This window comes from Acomys minous, assembly GCF_964271855.1.
Source record: "Acomys minous genome assembly, chromosome: 9".
NCBI lineage: Eukaryota > Metazoa > Chordata > Mammalia > Rodentia > Muridae > Acomys > Acomys minous.
Window position 1 is genome coordinate 41,004,997 of NC_140490.1, and position 18,658 is coordinate 41,023,654.

At 47.1% G+C, this 18,658-nt stretch overlaps 1 long non-coding RNA gene across 11 annotated transcripts; it reads left to right on the forward strand.

The window, feature by feature from the left end:
• Positions 1–2,281: 2,281 nt before the first annotated feature.
• LOC311605133 lies at positions 2,282–16,970 on the forward strand. 11 transcript variants are annotated; one of them, XR_014781808.1, is made up of 9 exons: positions 2,289–2,346; positions 2,717–2,959; positions 4,215–4,318; positions 6,600–6,875; positions 8,932–9,015; positions 9,699–10,080; positions 12,448–12,530; positions 13,341–13,608; positions 14,572–16,969. It is a non-coding gene; the product is annotated as an uncharacterized lncRNA (long non-coding RNA). The 11 variants fall into 11 exon arrangements; XR_014781809.1 differs by having other exon boundaries at positions 2,298–2,383; positions 2,717–3,052; positions 14,572–16,970; XR_014781810.1 differs by having other exon boundaries at positions 2,298–2,383; positions 14,572–16,968.
• Positions 16,971–18,658: the final 1,688 nt, after the last annotated feature.

Genomic DNA, 18,658 nt, shown 5'->3' on the forward strand with positions numbered 1-18,658 from the left:
TAAGATTCTAAGAGGTAAGGCAACACCACGCTCTCCTTTGCTGCAGTTGTTTGACACGGATTTCCTAACAGCAGGCTTGCCTAACAGCATCAAGGAGTTTATGTCTTAATGTGTTCCATTTTCCCCTCCTGGGATCAAAAGGGGATTTAAATCCTGGAACTAAATTTCTAGTTAGAGTAAGAGGATTTTTTGTTTGTTTGTTTTCAATTTAAATCATTGTTAAGGTGACAGGAATTCTAAGTTTTCTGGAACTTAAGAGCTGAACAGGTAGTTAAGCATGACCCTAACATGCCTCACTCCTCGGAATGGGAAAGGAGCACTTCATGGAAGTAGAAAGTGATTTTCCTTTGTGACCACAAATATCTTCCCACTTTCACTAGAGTGTGTGGCTTGCAGCAGTTCCTCAAATGTTACATGTTCCTGTGTGAGAGATGAAGAAGAGCAGGCAGGAAGGCAATGCAAATGCTTTCTTTTTCTGTATTCTCCCCTTTTCTTTGATGTGCAGCCTCCTAAACCCTTCATCTTTTCTGCATGTGAGGTGTTGGTGGGATGGCTACTTGCTGTCCAGTTCAGAGTGTATTACAACATGGCAGCCTGGCTGTGCCAGGGACTCCTCATCCTCAAGTCTCTCTTGGTCTGCAGATCACTGTGGAAGATGTCGCCAGGTGACCTGCAGGAAAGAGAACCTCTCAAGGTCAGAACTATGGCAGGTTGAATTAGAATCCCTACTTCCTCCCACCCCACCCCATCCCTCCCCCCCCCACGCCCACCTCCACTCCCACCACCGTAGGCTCATATTTTGAATGGGAGCAGAACCACTTGAAAAGATTACAAGGACTGGGGGCGTGGCCTCGTTGGAGCAAGTGTGGCACTGTGGGTGGGACAGACCCAGCACCCTGCCCCCTTAACAGATCAAGATACAGCTTGTGGTGGCGCACGCCTTTAATCCCATCACTCGGGAGGCAGAGGCAGGCGGATAGCTGTGAGTTCAAGGCCAGCCTGGTCTACAAAGTGAGTCCAGGACAGCCAAGGCTACACAGAGAGACCCTGTCTCGAAAAACAAAAAACAAACAAACAAACAAACAAAAAAGATACAGCTCTACTACTCCAGCACCACACCTGCCTATCTGCCACCAGGCTGTTTTCCATGATAATGGACTAAGGCTTTCAAACTGTAAGCAAGCCCCAATTTAGTGATTTTTTTTTTTTAGGAGTTGCCGTGGTCATAGTGTCTCTTCACAGCAACAGATCAGTGACTAAGACAGCCACTCTGCAGCCTTTGCTGGCTATATATATGGATGGATGTTTTCTCTAGAAGATTGTGCGGGATTCTTTGGAACTGGAGCTATAAATGCTTCTGTACTGCAATGTGGGTGTCGGGAACTGAACCTGGGTTCTTTGCAAGGGCGGCAAGTGCTGAGCCATCTCTCCAGCCCTGTTGCCTTGTTCTCAGTCTTCACCACCATCCATCCACAGACTGCTGAACTGCCTCTGAGACCTGACCCTCCTCCTGTTGCTTTGCTTGAACTGCCTCATGGTGGCTTCTGTGAAAAATGTTTCCTCCATATTATATTATCTAGTAGTCACGCCAAAGATTTGAACAAACAAACAAACAAACAAACAAACAAAAGCACTAGAGTTTATTCTCCCTGCAAAGCAGTTGATTTTAGAATGACACTTTTGTTCAAGTTCCTTTCAAAGTTAAACAGCTGTACCCCAGTGCCCTTGTCTGTTGAAGGGGCTCTTTATTATCAGAATAATGAAAAGGTAAAATCCACTTATTTGGCTAAATTCATGCTGTGGAATAATGAAGTCTACAAGGGGATCAAGCAGATTCATTGTGATCCTTGCAGAAGGTGTCATTGCCCAAACCCATGCTTTGCATCAGTCTCTTCACTGATGCGCCAAGGAGCTGCCAACTGTTCAGAAACAGCCTGATTGGCTGCAGGCAGCATGTTCTGAAGGTACAATGTAATCTGTTGCTAGCCTGTGATTGGCTGATCAAAATGATGGAAAAGATCAAAATGAGGCTATTGCATTATAACTTGTTTGGCCTGTACCTTTACCCAGTTTCTGGCCGATAAAGTTTGTATCCACATGGTCACCACACAGAGTGAACTGTAACCTCACTTAATATATAAACTTTAGCTTAATATTTCAGGATAACCTTGTAACTGAATCATCAGTTCAGCCAATCACAGCAACGAAACTTCAGCCAATCACAGGCTAGCAACAGATCACATGGTCCGTTCAGTGCTGCCTGCAGCCAATCAGGCTGTTTCTGAACGCTCTGCAGCTCTTTGGCAGTTAAACTGCTGTGTCCCAGAGCTGCTGGGGATAGAAGAGGTGGGACCTTGTTACTGTAACTGCTGTCAGCTTTCCTGTAAGGATCTGCACCCAGCAAGCAGCAGAGAACCTTCTGTGTCCTCCATGGCATTGGGGAGGGGGAGGGGATTCGGAGGTGCTGGGGCTGCTGGGACTTGCATGGGAAGCTGAAGTGCCTGGCAATAGTGAAGCCACAGCATGGGGGGCGCTGAGACTGTGACAACAGAGTTCAACACTAGGGAGTGCTGGAGGCAGAGTGTGGGGACAGGAAAGGGGAGAAGGGAGTGTGGGGACCGAAAAGGGGAGTTCCTGGGAACTCACGATCTACACTGCCTACTGTGGGATCCAGGAGAGGTCCAGGCCTCCAACTTCTCTTCCTCTTCATCCCAAGGTGGCGGGAGGCCCTGGTCAGGGACCTGTCTGGAGGAAGAGTGAGCCACACCAGGACAGGGAATGGAGCAGTGTGCGGCTGCTGCCAGCCAGGCTAAGGCTTCAAGATTCACTTCTGGACAGGGAAGACATTTTCCTTTCAGTGCCTCAGGGCCCTTCAGCCATTTTGGAATGGGCTTGGTGTTGTCACTGCAGTAAGATCCTGGTCCTGGCACATGACTTTTCCTTACTTAGACATCAGCAGGTAAGTCAGGGGAACCCCAACTCCACGTGAGGGGCAGGTGTGTACAGACTTGTCTGAAGAAAGAGATGGTGTGGAGGACCCAAACTCCCTGAGGTACATGCTTTCATGGTCACGCCTACTGAAAGACCCTCCTCACGGAGTGTCCTTCGTCAGGGAGACCCTCCCCAAGAACCAGCGAAACCAAAAGTCCGGTTGCAAACGCAAGAGGCTTTATTGATTACACGGGTACCCGGGCGACACAGTCTATCGGATGACTGGCGCGCGAGTGAAGGGGAGGAGACCCTTTTATAGGGTGGGAAGCAGGAAGCGGGGGTTACAGAAGCGAGAAGCATAGTTACAGGGTCTTGATTGGCTAACTTAATGCGGCTAGATTTAGCTCTGGTTAGGGCTTTGGAATCAGGAAATGGTTAGGCTAGCCTATTTACTGACCATACATCTTGTTTTTTTAATAACTTGACCCCAGGGCAGTTTTCCAGACCTTGTGAAATGGTGGGTGACCACGAACCTTGTGACATCTGCGAGCCTTGTGACATGGTGGTATTTTTCCAGTCTGACTGAGCCTTTCAGGTGACCTCCCTTAACCATTGTACAAGCCTTACAAAATAGAATCATTTACAAAATAGCAAGCCTTGACTAAACAACATTTAGAAATGGGGTCTTTCACTACAGTGGTTTTGGGGTTGCAGAAGAGGCCCTTACCACCAGAGGACATTACAGACCCTCTGCATGGCATGTACCAGGAAACAACTTGAAAAATGACCTGAAAGAGTATCCAGATTATTTGTCATGTGGACTGTGAATCTCTAATTCCAGTGCTAACTTGTGTTAAAAATGACATTGTTTGATTTTATTGGGGGGTGCCCTTTATTGCGTATGGTTTAGCAAGTGAAAAATCACAAAGAGAATGCCATAAGAAATTAAAGCAATGATAGAAAAAAGAACTGGGGTCTGGAGAGATGGCTCAGCTGTTATGAGCACTGGCTGTTCTTGCAGAAGATCCAGGTTCAGATCCCAGCACCCACATGGTGGCTCATGGCCATTCCTAGCTCCAGTTCTGGTGCCTCAGACACCTGCCTCTGCCCCCACCACCACCCCAGGCCCCTGGCACTCACATGGTACACATACAACCATGCAGGCACAGTCTGTGCACATAAAATAAATTTGAAATGCGATCCCTACGGTGCGATCCAGTGTGTTTTACCTTCTTCACTCATTTCCCGTCATGCAGTATTAACATTCATTTCCTATTTTGTAGCTGAAGCAAGGGAAGTTTCAAGACAAAGTTTGCCTCACTCCAGGGACCACAGTGCACGAAACCAGAGCCTGCTTCTCTCTGATCTCTCCATGGTGTTGGAGTTGGTATGTAAAATGTTCCTAGCATCCGGGTACCATTAGGTTTTTCTGAAGCTTCAGAGGGATCCCCAAGTTGAGGGGCATCTTGGGGTCATGTGATCATTGCTGAGGGATGGCAAAGCTCTTTAAGGCATCGGTGAGGAGGTAACGGGGAGTCCAGTTCCTGAACTAAGTGAGCAAGTGCTTCAGGTGTCAACATGGCATGAGAAGGCAAATTGCTGAAGCCACTTTTCCTAGAGGACATGCTAGCATGTTCCAGTGCTCCTGTGGCGTGGCTGTCATGGTGACGTGAGCATGTCTTTTTGGCACTGTGAGTCACTTAGAAGCCATTCTGGAGGAGGAATTGTCTTTGAGGTGTCTCTCAGAGTCTGTCTCTGTCAGGGGTGTCTGTGGGAAGTGTATAAGGGCGTCTGTGAGATCTCTGTGGACACAAACTCATGTGCTACTTCTGGGTGTTTCGGGTATTACTGCATGGTGTTTCTGTGCTGATAAGAAATGTCTGTGGGTTCTCAGTGTGAGTGAGACACAATTCTCTGCATTTCTGTGGAGGTCTATGGCTGGTCTAGAGGGCTTGGTGAGAGTGACTGTGAGGATGTTTATGAAAGGCCGTGGGAGTGCTAGGGGCTCTCTGTGGAAGGCTCTGTGAAGGTCTAGGGAAGAGAGGGTTTGAAGGGGGTCTTTGGGGTTCTCTGTGTGGGTGTCCCTAAATGTCAATGCGGGAGGGTCTAAGGGAAACTTCAGGGGTCTCTGTGTAGGGAATGTAAAAGTCTAGGGTGGGCATATCTGAGGGGAACATTGAGTGTTTTTCTTGTGGGGCGTTACCATAGGAATCTCTAAAATTGAACATGGAAAGGCTGGGGAGATGGCTTATCAGGTAAGAGCTCTCACTGAGAACGTGGGTTTGGTCCCCAGTACTCAGATAAAGTTGTCCATAACTGCGTGGAACTCCACTTCCAGGGATTGGACACCTCTACAGGCAGTACAGGTGTGTGGTGCACATTCAGACAGACAGACACTGCAGGTGTGTGGTGCACATATAGATAGATAGAAACACACACATAGGGAAAAGGTGACTGTGGTTTCTCTTAGTGGGAGTCTCTGTCGAAGGCTTTGGATAAATGGCCGCTCTTGAAGGCTGGCTGGAAGTTGACTGAGGCCCAGTCAGGACCCGTCCTGGCCTGCTCAGTGACCAGGCAGCACCTGCACTTTGAACAGGTCCCTTCCTTTGTGTGAGCCAGTTCTGTAGGCTAGCCTGGGCTCATGAGAAGACAAGGGCGGGATCCCAGGTCATGTTCTTGAGCACGTTAGGTCCCTTCCTCTGCCCTGAGTGCAGTGGGAGAGCCATGTGTGTGCATGAAGGTCACCAGGGTGTGAGTCACATTCAGAATCCCTAGGTCTGGCTTTCCCATCAATTAGTGACTCATTCTTTCTGGAGTTAAGAGGCGAGAACAGGCAGGGTAGTCAGCTATGCTCTTTGGAAATAGTATTCCCTGCTTGCAGGCTCTGCTCACCCTCAGAAGTCTGTGATGGAGCTGAAGGGTCTGTCTGTCCAGGCTTGTGGTTTGGGCCAAGAGCAAGGGTCCCTGGGAGGTGTCAAAGAATGGCTCAGAGCCAGAGGTCTCTCTAGAGTTAGTTCTGTGTCCTGTGAGGACAGAGGCTTCCTGTCCATTGCAACCATGGCTGCACACACAGGCCTGAGCAGAGCAAAAGGCAGGAGAGCCCTGGCCAGGGTGACACACCCCTAAATGCCATCCTGAAGCCACCACACTGCAGGGATGCAGCTTCAGTGTGGTACCTCCAAGAGGGTGTGTGTGGGAAGACAAAGCAAGGACTGGGGAGGATGACACTACATTGTCACCCAGGTTGAGCTAAAGGGATGCAGGGCTCAGCTCCCACAGGCTCAATCAGGGAGAACAAGGGTGTCTTTCCTGCAGATTTCATTTCTCCCCAGGAAACCCAGGGCTCAGGAGTCTCCTAAGTTTTAGCTCAAGGCCACCACAGCCCCAGATTTCCTGAACCTTCTGTGTGACATGTGAGGTACTGGGCCTTGTCCTGCCTCTGCACACCCATACCTTCACCTGCACCAATGTAGGCCACAGCCAGAGGGGCAGGTTGAGCAAGACCCTGAGTGGGGTCGCTGGAGAGTTGGTGCATTTCCATACATGTGGATGCTTTCTACTTTCTACTTTTGTAGGTGCTGGGATGAGCCTCATGGTGCACCTAGGGACTATGTGTGAGTGTGAGTCTCAGTGTTACTGTCACGTCTCTGTGTGCCCTTCACTTCTAGAAGCTGCTTCAAGGACAACCAACTGCTGACCCTTCCCTGTGCCTGGCTCAGTGCAGACAGAAGCCACTCCACTGAAGAGACACACCAGGAAACAGTCCTTCTCCTGAGAAGAGGCAGCCCTTCGTGACCAGCAGGTGTGTGCACATAAGAAGGAAAGCTTTTCCTTTATGGGATGGATTTTTACTGAAAGATCTTTTCTCTGCCAAGATGCACGAGAAACATTGGGTAGATCAGACAAGCCACCTTACTGAATGCCTTCTGATGGACATGGTTAAGGTAACCCAGAAGCTGTGCCCTATGGACTATGTGGGAAGAGTCTCCTGGGACCAGACTTTCTGGGCAGCAAGGCCTGTGACTGACTTGTTCTCCATTGGATGGCTGTGGACCCCAAGGCTGGTGTGATGGCAGCTCATGTCTGTACTTTGTTCTATGTCATAGTGTCTCCTGCTGGTGATGGCGGTAGCTGCTCTCAGAGGGCTGGGCAGTCCTCAGCTTGACATCTTTTGCAGCAGGCTGTTTCTAATGATGTCAGGAGCACCTACTGCCCCTTGTATAGGAAGAGATTCTTGTGGACAGAGGCTCCACTCTGAGCAGCAGCTGTAGGAATTTCACACTGAGCAGAGAGCGTTCCCTCCCCTAGACTGTTAGTCACACAGTGCGGAACATTCCTAATCCTTCTCTTGAAATGCCTTTCTGGGGGAGACTGTCACTTCTTTGACTGGCATAGAGGGGACATGCTTCCAACAGCACCTGCCTATTTTCCTGACCTCAGCAAGGGCTCTGCTCACAGGCTGGGAGGCCCTCACCCCTGCAAGCCTTTTTCTTACTGTCCTGCTCTGGGCTTCCCATGGCTGCCTCTCCCTGTGACTGTAGAAGTATCCTGCTGGGGACTCCATCTGAAACCTTCTCTTTGGCGACCAGCTTCTGCTGCTCGTGGCTGTACCTTCAGCTCACTCGGGGCATGTAGTTTACCAAAGTCTCCCTGTTGCTTCTAGATGCACTCTGTAAGATGATCAGAGCCATGCAGAGGGCAGGATGGCTGAGGTGGGGAGTACGGTGTGGGGGCGGGGAAGACCAGGGGACTGCTCTTGAGACTATGTCATTAAGTGTATAACTGTCACTATTGTGCTTTTAGGTACCTACACTCTAGTGGGGAGGAAGGGCTTTTACTGGTCTCTGTGGAACCTGACCTCCTCAGATTGACAATTCAGGGATGCCCTGCTGTCCTGCATGGTTAATTTGCACTCAGCAGTGATATCACTGCCACAGCCCAAGTGACTCCATGGTCATGGTGGTTTGGTCACTGGTGACTGGAATCCTATTTCAGTTTTCATGGTGGTCACACTTCTTCAGTGTCTTCTGGGACCACAGAGTCACCCACCTGCTGTGTGTCACTCACCATCTTTGTGAGGCTTGAACTTGACTTCAGGCCAACTCTCTGGCTTCCCTGGATAGCCTTGCTCTGCCAAACTCTGTCCAGCAGTTGTGTGGTCCATGGCAGCAGCAGATAGGGTCCTTCTCGGAGGCCCCTGAAGCCCTGCAGGTGACTAGGAAGAGAGGATTCTGCAAAATGGCAGCTGACATTGATCTTATCACCTCTCTTAGACCTTTTGATGAATTTTTTCCAGGAATGTGGCAACCTTAGCAAGAAGCACAGATGATAGAGGTGGGACATGCAGGCCAGGGAAGGGGTGAGGCTGGGTGTCCCTTCCTATGGGGTCCAATGTCTTCAAGGCTTTAAGATGTGGGTCCCACCTGAGCCTCACAAGATGCTGGGTGTCTGTTTGGTGCCTTACATGAGGTCCCAGGTCAAGGAAGAAGCTTTCATAAGATGTGCAGCCCTTCCAGGATGGTGGGCTTATGTGTTCTTTGAGGATGCTGGCTTGGGGTAAGCATGGTCAACAGCAGTCCATGATCAGCACACACTCGGGGGATCACCTTGAGAGTCCTGCTCCAACTTCCTGGCATAAGCAACATGCTAGATGTTTCTTGCTGGAGTCCCTAGACCAGAGTCTTCTGGAGTGACATTTTCCAGGCCTCACCAGTCACAACCTGAACCTTTCTTATCACCTTCAGCCCCTTTGGTGGGTGATGGTTAAATCCCAGGTAGATCCTTGCTTCCTCCCTCTCTTTCTAGCCTCTTCATTTCATCGTTTAGTTTTACCTCCTGGGCCTGTCTTAGAGGCTCTTTCAGAGCTTATGGACCTCGCTGTGGGCACATTCTTCACAAGCAGGGACTGACGTGGAGGTCTGGGTGGCCTGGTTTCCCAGGGGAAAGTTGAGAGTGGGGCCACTAATTGTATCTTGATACTTCCTACCTTTTCCATTTCAGTCACCCTAGGAAGAACAGCTCATCTAGTTGTCACCTTCTGCTGAGAGAGAAGGCAGTTACTACACAGCTGCAGAAGACACGGAGGTGCAGTCCTCATCCAGGGGTGTGTGGGGCCATGAAGTCTAGTGGGCAGAACAGGGTCATCACCTATTGCTCATAGGCCCATGACTGCTCTGACCTCAGACCACCCTCCTGTCTAATGCACCATAGTCCTAGTCCACCATGTCTTGTCTTTCCCTACACGGTAGGGCCCAGGCCTTGGGGTCGCATCACAGATCCTGGTGAGAGTTAGGCAGATGCGAGGCAAGTTCCATGTATTCCCATAGTTAAAGGCAGGTTCTGGGTCTCTTCTACTTCAGCCATGTCTACAGGCTGGATTCACAGACTGGATGGAGGGTGGGCCCAAGGCGGGCAGGATAGTGTCCTTTAGAGGATCCTTTAGTGAGTGCAAAGGTTCGATGGTCCCATCATTTGTAGGGTGCTTCCTCCACCAGACTCTGTGGCTTCCAAAGTCCCTGGATGGATGAGAAGAAGGAATCATTTGAAAGAGGAATAGATCTAAGGGAAGTGAAACAGCTTGTTCTCCCTCCAGATCCAGGCAGCATGGCTCTGCTCCCCACTCCATCCCTCTCTCTGAGCATCATCCATGGACAGCTTCATTCCAAGTGTAGAACCTGGACAGTATCCCCTAGTCTGACTGTCTTCCCAGAAGCCTCTCTGTTTGCCTTCTGCACTTGCATTTTCTGATACATGGCTCTCTACTCAAGGGCAGGAAAACAGGAGATGGACAGAACCTACCTTCAAAGATGGATTTTTATCCCCTCTTTGCCATCTGCTAACAAGACTCAAAGGTGTGGGGCTCATGTCACATGGGTGCCAGGCAGGTTATCAATGACCAGGGCACTCATCTCGCAGATCATATACTGTTAGTCCTGATAACATGATGTGGTATGCCACTCATCTGCCACATAACCCCCAGGCAGCAGGATTGACACCCATTTTGTATAGCTGGACTGAAGCCTTTGGAGAAACATAAACATTGAACAGTGTCACAGGACTGTCCCTTATGCACACCGGGAGCCTCTGGCAGTTTCCTCAAAGACTGACTCTCCAAGCTGCACCCAGATGAGCCACTGCCAGAGCTGACAGGTGAGCAGAGCTATATGTACAGAATGCCTTAAGCCCCAGGTACTGGGCAACCCAGTGAGGGCTCCAGTAGCTTGTCCACAAGCTGATGGGTCAGCTAGCTCATCTTACAATGTGAGGAGTCTCTGGCCTTCCTAACTCATTGCCTTGATTCTGTGAGTCTGTTCTGTTCCTGGTTGTGCCCTGGATGGGCTAAAGAAAATTCCTTGGTGTCACAATGGCTGCCTGGTCCTGTCACTTTGCTGTTAGTTCCAGGAATGGCATATGGACTCATCCTGTTGAGCAGTGTGTGGTATGCTCCAAGGTTACCCCCCACCTCCCAGCCAGCTGCTTCCACCATGGTGTCTATGGGAAGATGCCAGGGGTGGTATATGTGGATGTTGCAGATTGACTGTGACAGTTCCCTAGTAATCATTTATTTTCAAGTCCATTTCTGGAGGCCTCTACCTTTATGTTGTATGTAAAACGTGCTGTTATCAGGACAAAATGCATGCTCATGCTCGTCTCTGATGTCACAAACCTCATGTCACACTGAGAGCTCACATTAATGCCTTGACTGACTGAGTCTTTGTACAGATGGTGCTAAATCGTAGGCCTGGTTCCTTGTGTCCAAGTGAAAACAGTTGTTGCTCATGTTGCACTAGTGCTTCATGCCATAGCAACGCTTGCCTCCCTGTGGCTGTGGATTCTGTTTACAAGTTGCTTAGATCACGTCCTTGGCTGCTGTCTACCTGATACCACAGCCCCTCATAAGTTTGGGTCAGAGGTTGGGATTGGACTACGTGGTGAATCAAGGGCTTTGGAGAGAAGAGCTGAGGTGGTGCATTAGAGAGTCCATTGAATATGATTGGGTTGGCATCTAGTGGGGGGCCTCTTGTCCTGACAATATCTACAAGGGACTCACTGTGGAGAAAAGGGAGCCCCCAGAAATGTTGGCTACAATTGTTGTCTGTGACCTTCTTGTAAAAACGCTCTTAAGTACATGAAAACTGACTTGACTTGCAGTGTCTGCTGTAGCATGGGCACGGGGTGGCAGTGGCTGGCTCACCGCTGCAGGCCTGCAGCACACTGCATGTGCATCAGTCAGTATGCTCAAATGCTTCCCTTCCTTTCCCCTTCCAAACTTTGAGTTCAACTGTTGATAATCTGCAGTTCCAGTATCTCCTGGAAATTAGGGTTGATGTAGGAGGGTTTCCCAGCCTCTACCTTAGGGTATGTGGGGTTTTCCAAAACGAGGCCTCTCAGATACAGAGACAAAGATGCTCTTGTAATGAGCTGGAGCGGCATCAGGTTTCGGCAGCTACCTGGTACCATGAGGGGCCTGAGGCAGGTCTTCTTGAGTCACCGAGGCCTGGGGTGGTTGGAATAGGAGAAGGCAAACCTGTCAGAGGTGTGGGGTGTGAGGTCCGCACTGGTGTTTCCCAGTCACGCTGAGGAGGAGCCATGCTGGGATCTGGCATGAATGGAGAACAGGGCACAGGACCAGAAGGACAAGATGCGGGGGAAGGTGCACTTGGTGCTGGTGAATGACGTCTTCCAGGAGTCAAGGTCTCTGGTGGCCTAGAGGCGCTCATAGATGACTGTGACTCAACAAAAGCCAGGGAATTCTGCAGGACAGGTGACACTGTAGAATCTTGAGGAAGCTGGTGTTCCCTGAGAGGAGCTGAGGAGGCCGCTTGGGACAAATTGATGGCCACAGACTCCTTTGTGGGCTGCTTAGGTGGCTTGTGGTCATTGGCAGTTTCTGGTTTAGACACTTCACCAGAGGCATCTCCTCTTAAGTGCTGGCAAAGCTGACAGTGTCAATAACCTTCTTCATTATGCTGCAGGAGACAGGAGATAGGATCACAGCCAGGAGAACATGGGGCCAGGAGGCTGAGCTCACTGACTAGGGATGGACACTTGCAGCTCGTCACAACCACTGTTCCACACTCTCATCTTTACATGACCTTTTTGTCCTCACTTCTAGGACTGTCCTTAGGCCCCACCCATTCAGAGGGCTCCTATTCCCATGATAAGTGTATGTGCTAGTCACGGATGAGCACACAACAAGCCCTCCACAGGCTTGTAGTCAAACCATAAAAGCAAAATGCGCTTAGTCAAATGTCAAAAGTCGTCATAGTCTTTCATAGTCTCAACACTATTTCCAGTCCAAAGTCTCTTCTGAGACTCAATCTCTTAATTGTAACCCCTGTAAAAGCAAAATTGCATTTTCCAGCTGACAATGGCACAGAATACATATTCCCATTTCACATGGGAGGAAAGAAGACATAGGCAATACTGGGTCAAAGCAAGAAAAAAAAATTCTCCATCACTTGGCAACAAACCAAATAAATAATTAAAAAGTGTTTTCTGTAACCAACTCCATAGCCTGCTAGAAGCAACCCTAGGGTGCAAAGGAATGAAGTCCGGCAGATGGATGTGTTTCATTTTGCAGAATTTGGAAAGCAGAGGTATGTACATCATACCATATATGCATACTCAGAGTTTCAATGAGCAACTGCTTTAAGTCCTGGAAAGGCTGATTGTGTAATTACATGTTTATTGGAAATAATGGCAATTATTGGGATACCTGTACAAATTAAGACTGACAATGTCCCTGCATATATATCTAATAATTTTGCATTTTATAATATAAAGCGCATTACTGGTATACCACACAATCCTACAGGACAAGCAGTTGTAGAAAGAGCTAATTGTACCTCAAAAGAGATGCTTATTAAACAAAAAGGAAGGATAAATACCCACAGGGACAGGTTAAATAATGCCTTGTTGGCTCTGAATTTTCTTAATGTTGATGAAAAAGGAACAACAGCAGCTGAGAGACATTGGGTTATAGAAAAAACTGAGGAACTAGGACAACCAATACACTATAAAGATTTATTGACAATGGAATGGAAACCTGCAATAGTTTGAGATGGAGATGTGGTTATGCTTATGTATCTATAGGGAATGAAAAATATGGTTACCAACAAAACTTATGAAGATTATATCTGACTAGGGAAGTCCTTCTACTGTCTGAAACATGAATGTCTTCACATAGCAAAGGAATCTTATGAGCTACCTATTTCTTATGACATTCCATTCTTTCATACAGAGTGGATATCACAGCTCAACAGATGTATAAAGTTGATGCCTTATACCTGCTCAAAAATAGGGCAGAAGTTTATCTTTAGATGATTTGTGCACCTTGCATATTCTATATGTGCGTGTGTGTAGAAATGTACTTATACTAATACTTTTAAATGTTTGCTTCTTTTCAGAGCAAAAGACCAAATAATAATAAAGAAAAAGCAAGCAGCCTAGGTGATTCAACTTCGCAGACTGCCTCAGCTACCGGTTTCTCAACAATTTGCATGCATATCACTTTCAAAAGAGCTAGCCCAAAGGATTGATCCCACAGAGATGAGACAGGAAAAGATACGGCCAGCTTTTCCAGCTCTGGGCTAATATCCTAATTTTCTAAGGGTACCCAAAAGATGTGTTCCATCCCCCCCCCAAACCAAAAAGGACACGGTGCCCGCATTCACAGTAGGTGGAGTGGGTGTTTGTGGTGGGTTACCAATATTTGCTATTGTCTAGGGGGACTGGTTATAAGTTAGCAAAGGTTACATTTAGGGATTTCTTCCTTTCTCACCTCTATCCTTCTCTCTCTCTTTTTTTCCCCTCCTTTATTAATTTATTCTTGTTACATCTCAATGGTTATCCCATCCCTTGTATCCTTCCATTCTTCCCTCCCTCCCAATTTCCCCTTATTCCCCTCCCCTATGACTGTTCCTGAGGGGGATTATCTCCCCCTCTATATGATCATAGGGTATCAAGTCTCTTCTTGGTAACCTGCTGTCCTTCCTCTGATTGCCACCAGGTCTCCCCATCCAGGGGACATGGTCAAAGGTGCCTTCTTTCTCTCTTATCTTTCTATCCTATCTAGTGTTAGGGGAAAGGAGGGGAAAAGGGAAAGATGAAAAGGGAGGATATAGCATTATAGGATAAAAAGTAGATTACTGAATCTACTAGCCTCAAATATTTTACATTGGTATTGTATATTGATAGAATTTTAAAATTGTTTTGTTCAACTTTTGCTTAATGTATTGTACATATGCAACTCATTTGAAAATGTGATGTAAAGTTCTAGTCTTATAAAAGCTATTGCTTCAGGATGGTTGGAGATGCAAGTTAGTAGTTAGTCACCTATAAATCTTACTTATAGTCTTGTTAGATACTAGTTTAGTTAATTACAGAAAAAGCTTTATTTAGTCTCTTGCATATGTTTTCAAAGTTAAGCAGATAGTACATAGCTAGAAACAAGCAGTGTTTGTTTAGATATACTGAGATAGATAGACACATCAATATAGATATATATATATATATATAGGTAGGTAGGTAGGTAGATATGATTATGCACTATGGTAAATAAATAGATGGTATCTAAACACTTCAGAGATCTACAGAATATGACATTTAATAAGAAAGGTTTTTTTTTTTTTCTGACAGAGAGACACATCTACTCCTGGCAGCACCTCCAATCTACTTCAGTGAAAATGATGGGCATCAAAGAAACAAACATGGCAAAATGGCCACTGGACCAAAACACTGTTCTTATCTCTATTGATGATAACAGACTGACTGTCTAAACTGTGAAGAAGCATGACACTGGAAAACTGACTGTCCAGCTTTGCAGAGACTAGGTGGGCCAGTCCTTCAGAATTCCTGCTTCACAGAAAAGTCTGTTGGATATTCTGGGCCAGTAGGGAAAAGATTGGATGCCCCAACAATACAGACTGTTTAGGCAGTCAGCTGTCTCTGTCACGTCTATACTTTTGGAAGCTGCTTGCCTGCAGTTCCTACATATTAGGTCATATTTCTTTTTTAAGTCTCTGATGGGGTTGAAGACTAGATAGTCATAGCATTACTACAATTAAGCTTTAGTTGTCTGAGGTCTAAAAGCATGTTTTTATGTTGATAAATGTAAGTTATGATAAGAAAGTGATTTAAGAAGTCTTTGGACACTAGCATAGGACTCGCTGGGATAAGGTAGATAGTGGGATACTTTCTGCAAGCTTGTCAAACACAAATGGACAGGACCTGGTAAATGTAACTTGTACCTGATAATTCTCATAATTATTCTTATCACTATAGTTTGTTTTTTAATAGAAAGTAGAATATTTAGTGGGTGTAAACATGTTTTTGTTTTAATTCCAAGTGTGGGATGTTATACACTTGTGTAAGGGTGTATAGTGTTTTTCTGCTGGAAACGGACTTGTGAGAGAACAGGTGCTGCTTGTCCACTGGAAGAGAAACTGCCTCTTGTGGCAGCATGATCTTTGCCAACTGATAAGCATTCTAGTATGGACTTTGAGAAAAGACATATATTTGAGCCTAAAACAAGAGGCTGGGCTTTTTTTTTTTTTTTTTTTTTTTTTTGGCTTTTTGGTCTTAGCTGTTCATCAGTCCACTTCGAGACACTCCTAGAGAGAACCGTTCCAGTGAATGCTTTAGGGTCCCAGTGGCTGCTCCAGGCTCCAGCTGCTGCTCTGAGTTCTGGTGGCTGTGGTTGCAGTCATCTTTGCTGAATTGCTGATTTGCTGTTTAAGTGGTCTTACTGGAATCGTGCCGACTACATTAGTGGACTTGTTTCTAGGAACTGAGTCTAAAAAGGTCTACTTCTCCTGTTCCCATGACCCTCTTTTCTCTCCTGTGTAAGGTAGGTGAGTTAGAAGGGAAATATAAGCACTAAAGAACCCCAAATAAAGTAGCTTTGAGAAAGTTCAAAGCCTACAGATAAGGGGTTTAATTGATACTGGTTATCATGAGTATAATGCTAATATCATAGGTCAAGCTATGGTGAGATGTGTCATATTTCAGAATGCCCAGTGCTTCAATTCCAGAAATTCAGTCACTTACAAAGAAACTGTAACTAAGCTGCTACAAGTCTAGATCTCAAAATTCATTGAGCATTAACTGTGAAATACGGTGCTTTCTGCCAGCGATGTGAAAAGGCATTTCTTATAGCAATGGGTTCTCTTTTTGTTCTTAAATGACTTGGATTCCATGTTTTGCAGACTTTGCCTAGGGGTACCATTGCACCAATGAGTGCAGATCCAAGATAGAGACTAAAGGCAACATCTTGCCATTGGGAAATGAAATGGGCAGCCTGGCTGCTCTGAAGCCTGCAGCAAAAAACACCAGCCATTTCCTTCCTCAACCTGGAAATAACAAGGAGGCAGAAAAACAGCAATTAATTACTGCTGATCATAATTATGCACACTACCGTAGCCAGTGCAGCTCTAGACTTGGCCACAGATAAACCCCTTACCCTAGCCCCCCAAATTCAACGTTACATAATAACCAGTGCAGCTTATGGTCCTCTGCCTCCAGAGACTGAAGGGATGACCTTGGGGAGGAGTGGGTTAACTGCCCAGGAATTCACTGTGCATGCAGGAATTACAGGTGAGGATGTCAAAGGAGAAATTAAAATCGTGGCCTATGTAAAAATGCAAATGAATGCAGGCAATAGGAGTGTCCAGCTGCTGCTGTTTCCCTGCATCAGAGGCTAAGCTGCTCCGGTAGAAGGAACAGCGGTGTTGTGTTTGAAAGTACTGGGAAATGTGTGTTCTGGCATACAGTGGTTAATGACCAAAGGCCAAAATTAAAATTGCAAGTGAATGATGTCAAAATAGAAGTTTTGGTCGATATAGAAGCTGATGTGTCCATCATTTCCTCAAAAATCTTGGAATTCAGAATGGCTGCCTGAAAAGATTTATACACAGTTTAGAGGAATTGAAACGTTATCTCAAATACACCAAAGTATGTGATGGGTAAAATATGTGAAGGTCAAACAGGAAAGTTAAGACCTTATGTGACTGACATGCTCATAAGTTTATGGGGAAGGCATCTTTTTATAACAATGGGATACTCAGATTAATATCCCTGCAGTTCCAGAGACAGCTTATGATGAAATTAGAGGTGAAATGGTAGGTGCTCCTGGGGAAGGTATTGCTGTGTCATCAAAAACAGTCTCACGCAGTGCCAGTTGCCCAAATACAGGGCATCTTGTTTGTCACCATAGACTAAATTCATGGTAAAATCGGTCTCAGTGAGACCCACACTCCTGTCTTTACTGAGTGAGGCACAAGGTAGGGATGGCAGGGGCAGGAGACATGGGAGCCCAGCCTGCTAGGCCCCCTTGTTTTCTACATGGTGTATTCTATTTTCCTGCTCACTCTCATTCAAGATTGGATGCTTGATTATCTACGATGTCCCCTCTGAACTCTCCTGTTTCAGGAGCACAAGAAGCCAAACTGCTGCTGGGTGGAGATCAGAGGGAACTGGAGCCCTCCCCATAACTCTTGTGCTCTGGATCCTGGGTGTCCAGGGCTCCCAGGATGCAGGAGTGAAGCCAGAGCCTGTCTCTCTCCTAACTTGCTATGGGGCTGGACATAGGGGAAGGGGAATTTGGGAGGTGAGAGCTGGCCTGGCCAGAGCGTTCTGCCATGGCTGTGACTTGGGAAAGAGCATTCCCATGGCTAGGATGTTGGCTAGTAACTAAGAAAGACCAGGAGCCTCTTTGACAAGTGCTGGGAGCTTTCCTCTGGAGCATATGAGGGAGAGGAGCCTGCAGAGGTGATCTACTTGGGATGCTTGACTGTGTCCATTAGAGCCTGCCTCAGCTGCTCTGGGAGACGTGGTGGCACAGACAGCTGTTGAAGGAGCTTCTGCACTCACCCAAATGCTTATTATTCCTGTCTCCAGAGAGTGTCGAAGGCTTCATCCCATTTCAAGTCGCCCTGAAAACCCTAGTTTCCTCGACTGTGATGGCAAGTGCAGAGGTCTCAACTTGCCTTTCCCACATCTTCATGAGCAGAGGCCGAGGAAGTCCAGCTGGAGACTGCTGTAAGCCCAGCTGTAAGCCTTGCCCTCCTGGTTGCCTGGAGCCCAGCTGTAAGCTGTTCCCTCCTGGGCTGCACAGCTCTTCTGGCACCTCCTCCAGAGCACCAGGGACTGAGCTATGGCCAGGCCCTCAGACAGGATCTACTCTCCAGTTTCAGAGGTTCCAAGGCCGGTCCATGAGAACAGGAAAACAGCCATGGATGTGGACAAGGTGACACTGGGAAATGTTGTCACCCTTCCTCTTTCATGGACTGCCAAGGTTATCAGTTGTCCCTAAGAGTCAGGAAGTAGAGAGCCCCCTGGATTACATCTAGACTTGAAGTAATATTTTCCTCACTCACCTCTTTGCTAAATACACTCTTGTGTTCTTCTGGACTCTGTGGGTTCAGTGTCAATGACATAGACATCTCTGTTCATGAGATTAATTATAAAGAAGAGACCTTAATGGGTCCTGGTGTAGAGGGCGCCATGCCTCCAGTTACCTTCATCCTCAGAGAGTTCATCTGTGACCTGCACCTGAGAGTTTGCATAGCCCTGGAGGACCCCAGCTCTCTATCCTAGCTTGGCCAAAGTTCCACAGGCCTGTCTTGGGCAAGAGCATCGATGTTCTGGAAGATTCTGGTCTTCCTTCCTGTGTCACATTTATCAAAAGAAACTAGGCCCAGGGTAAGGGAAGGATTCACCTCAGGTG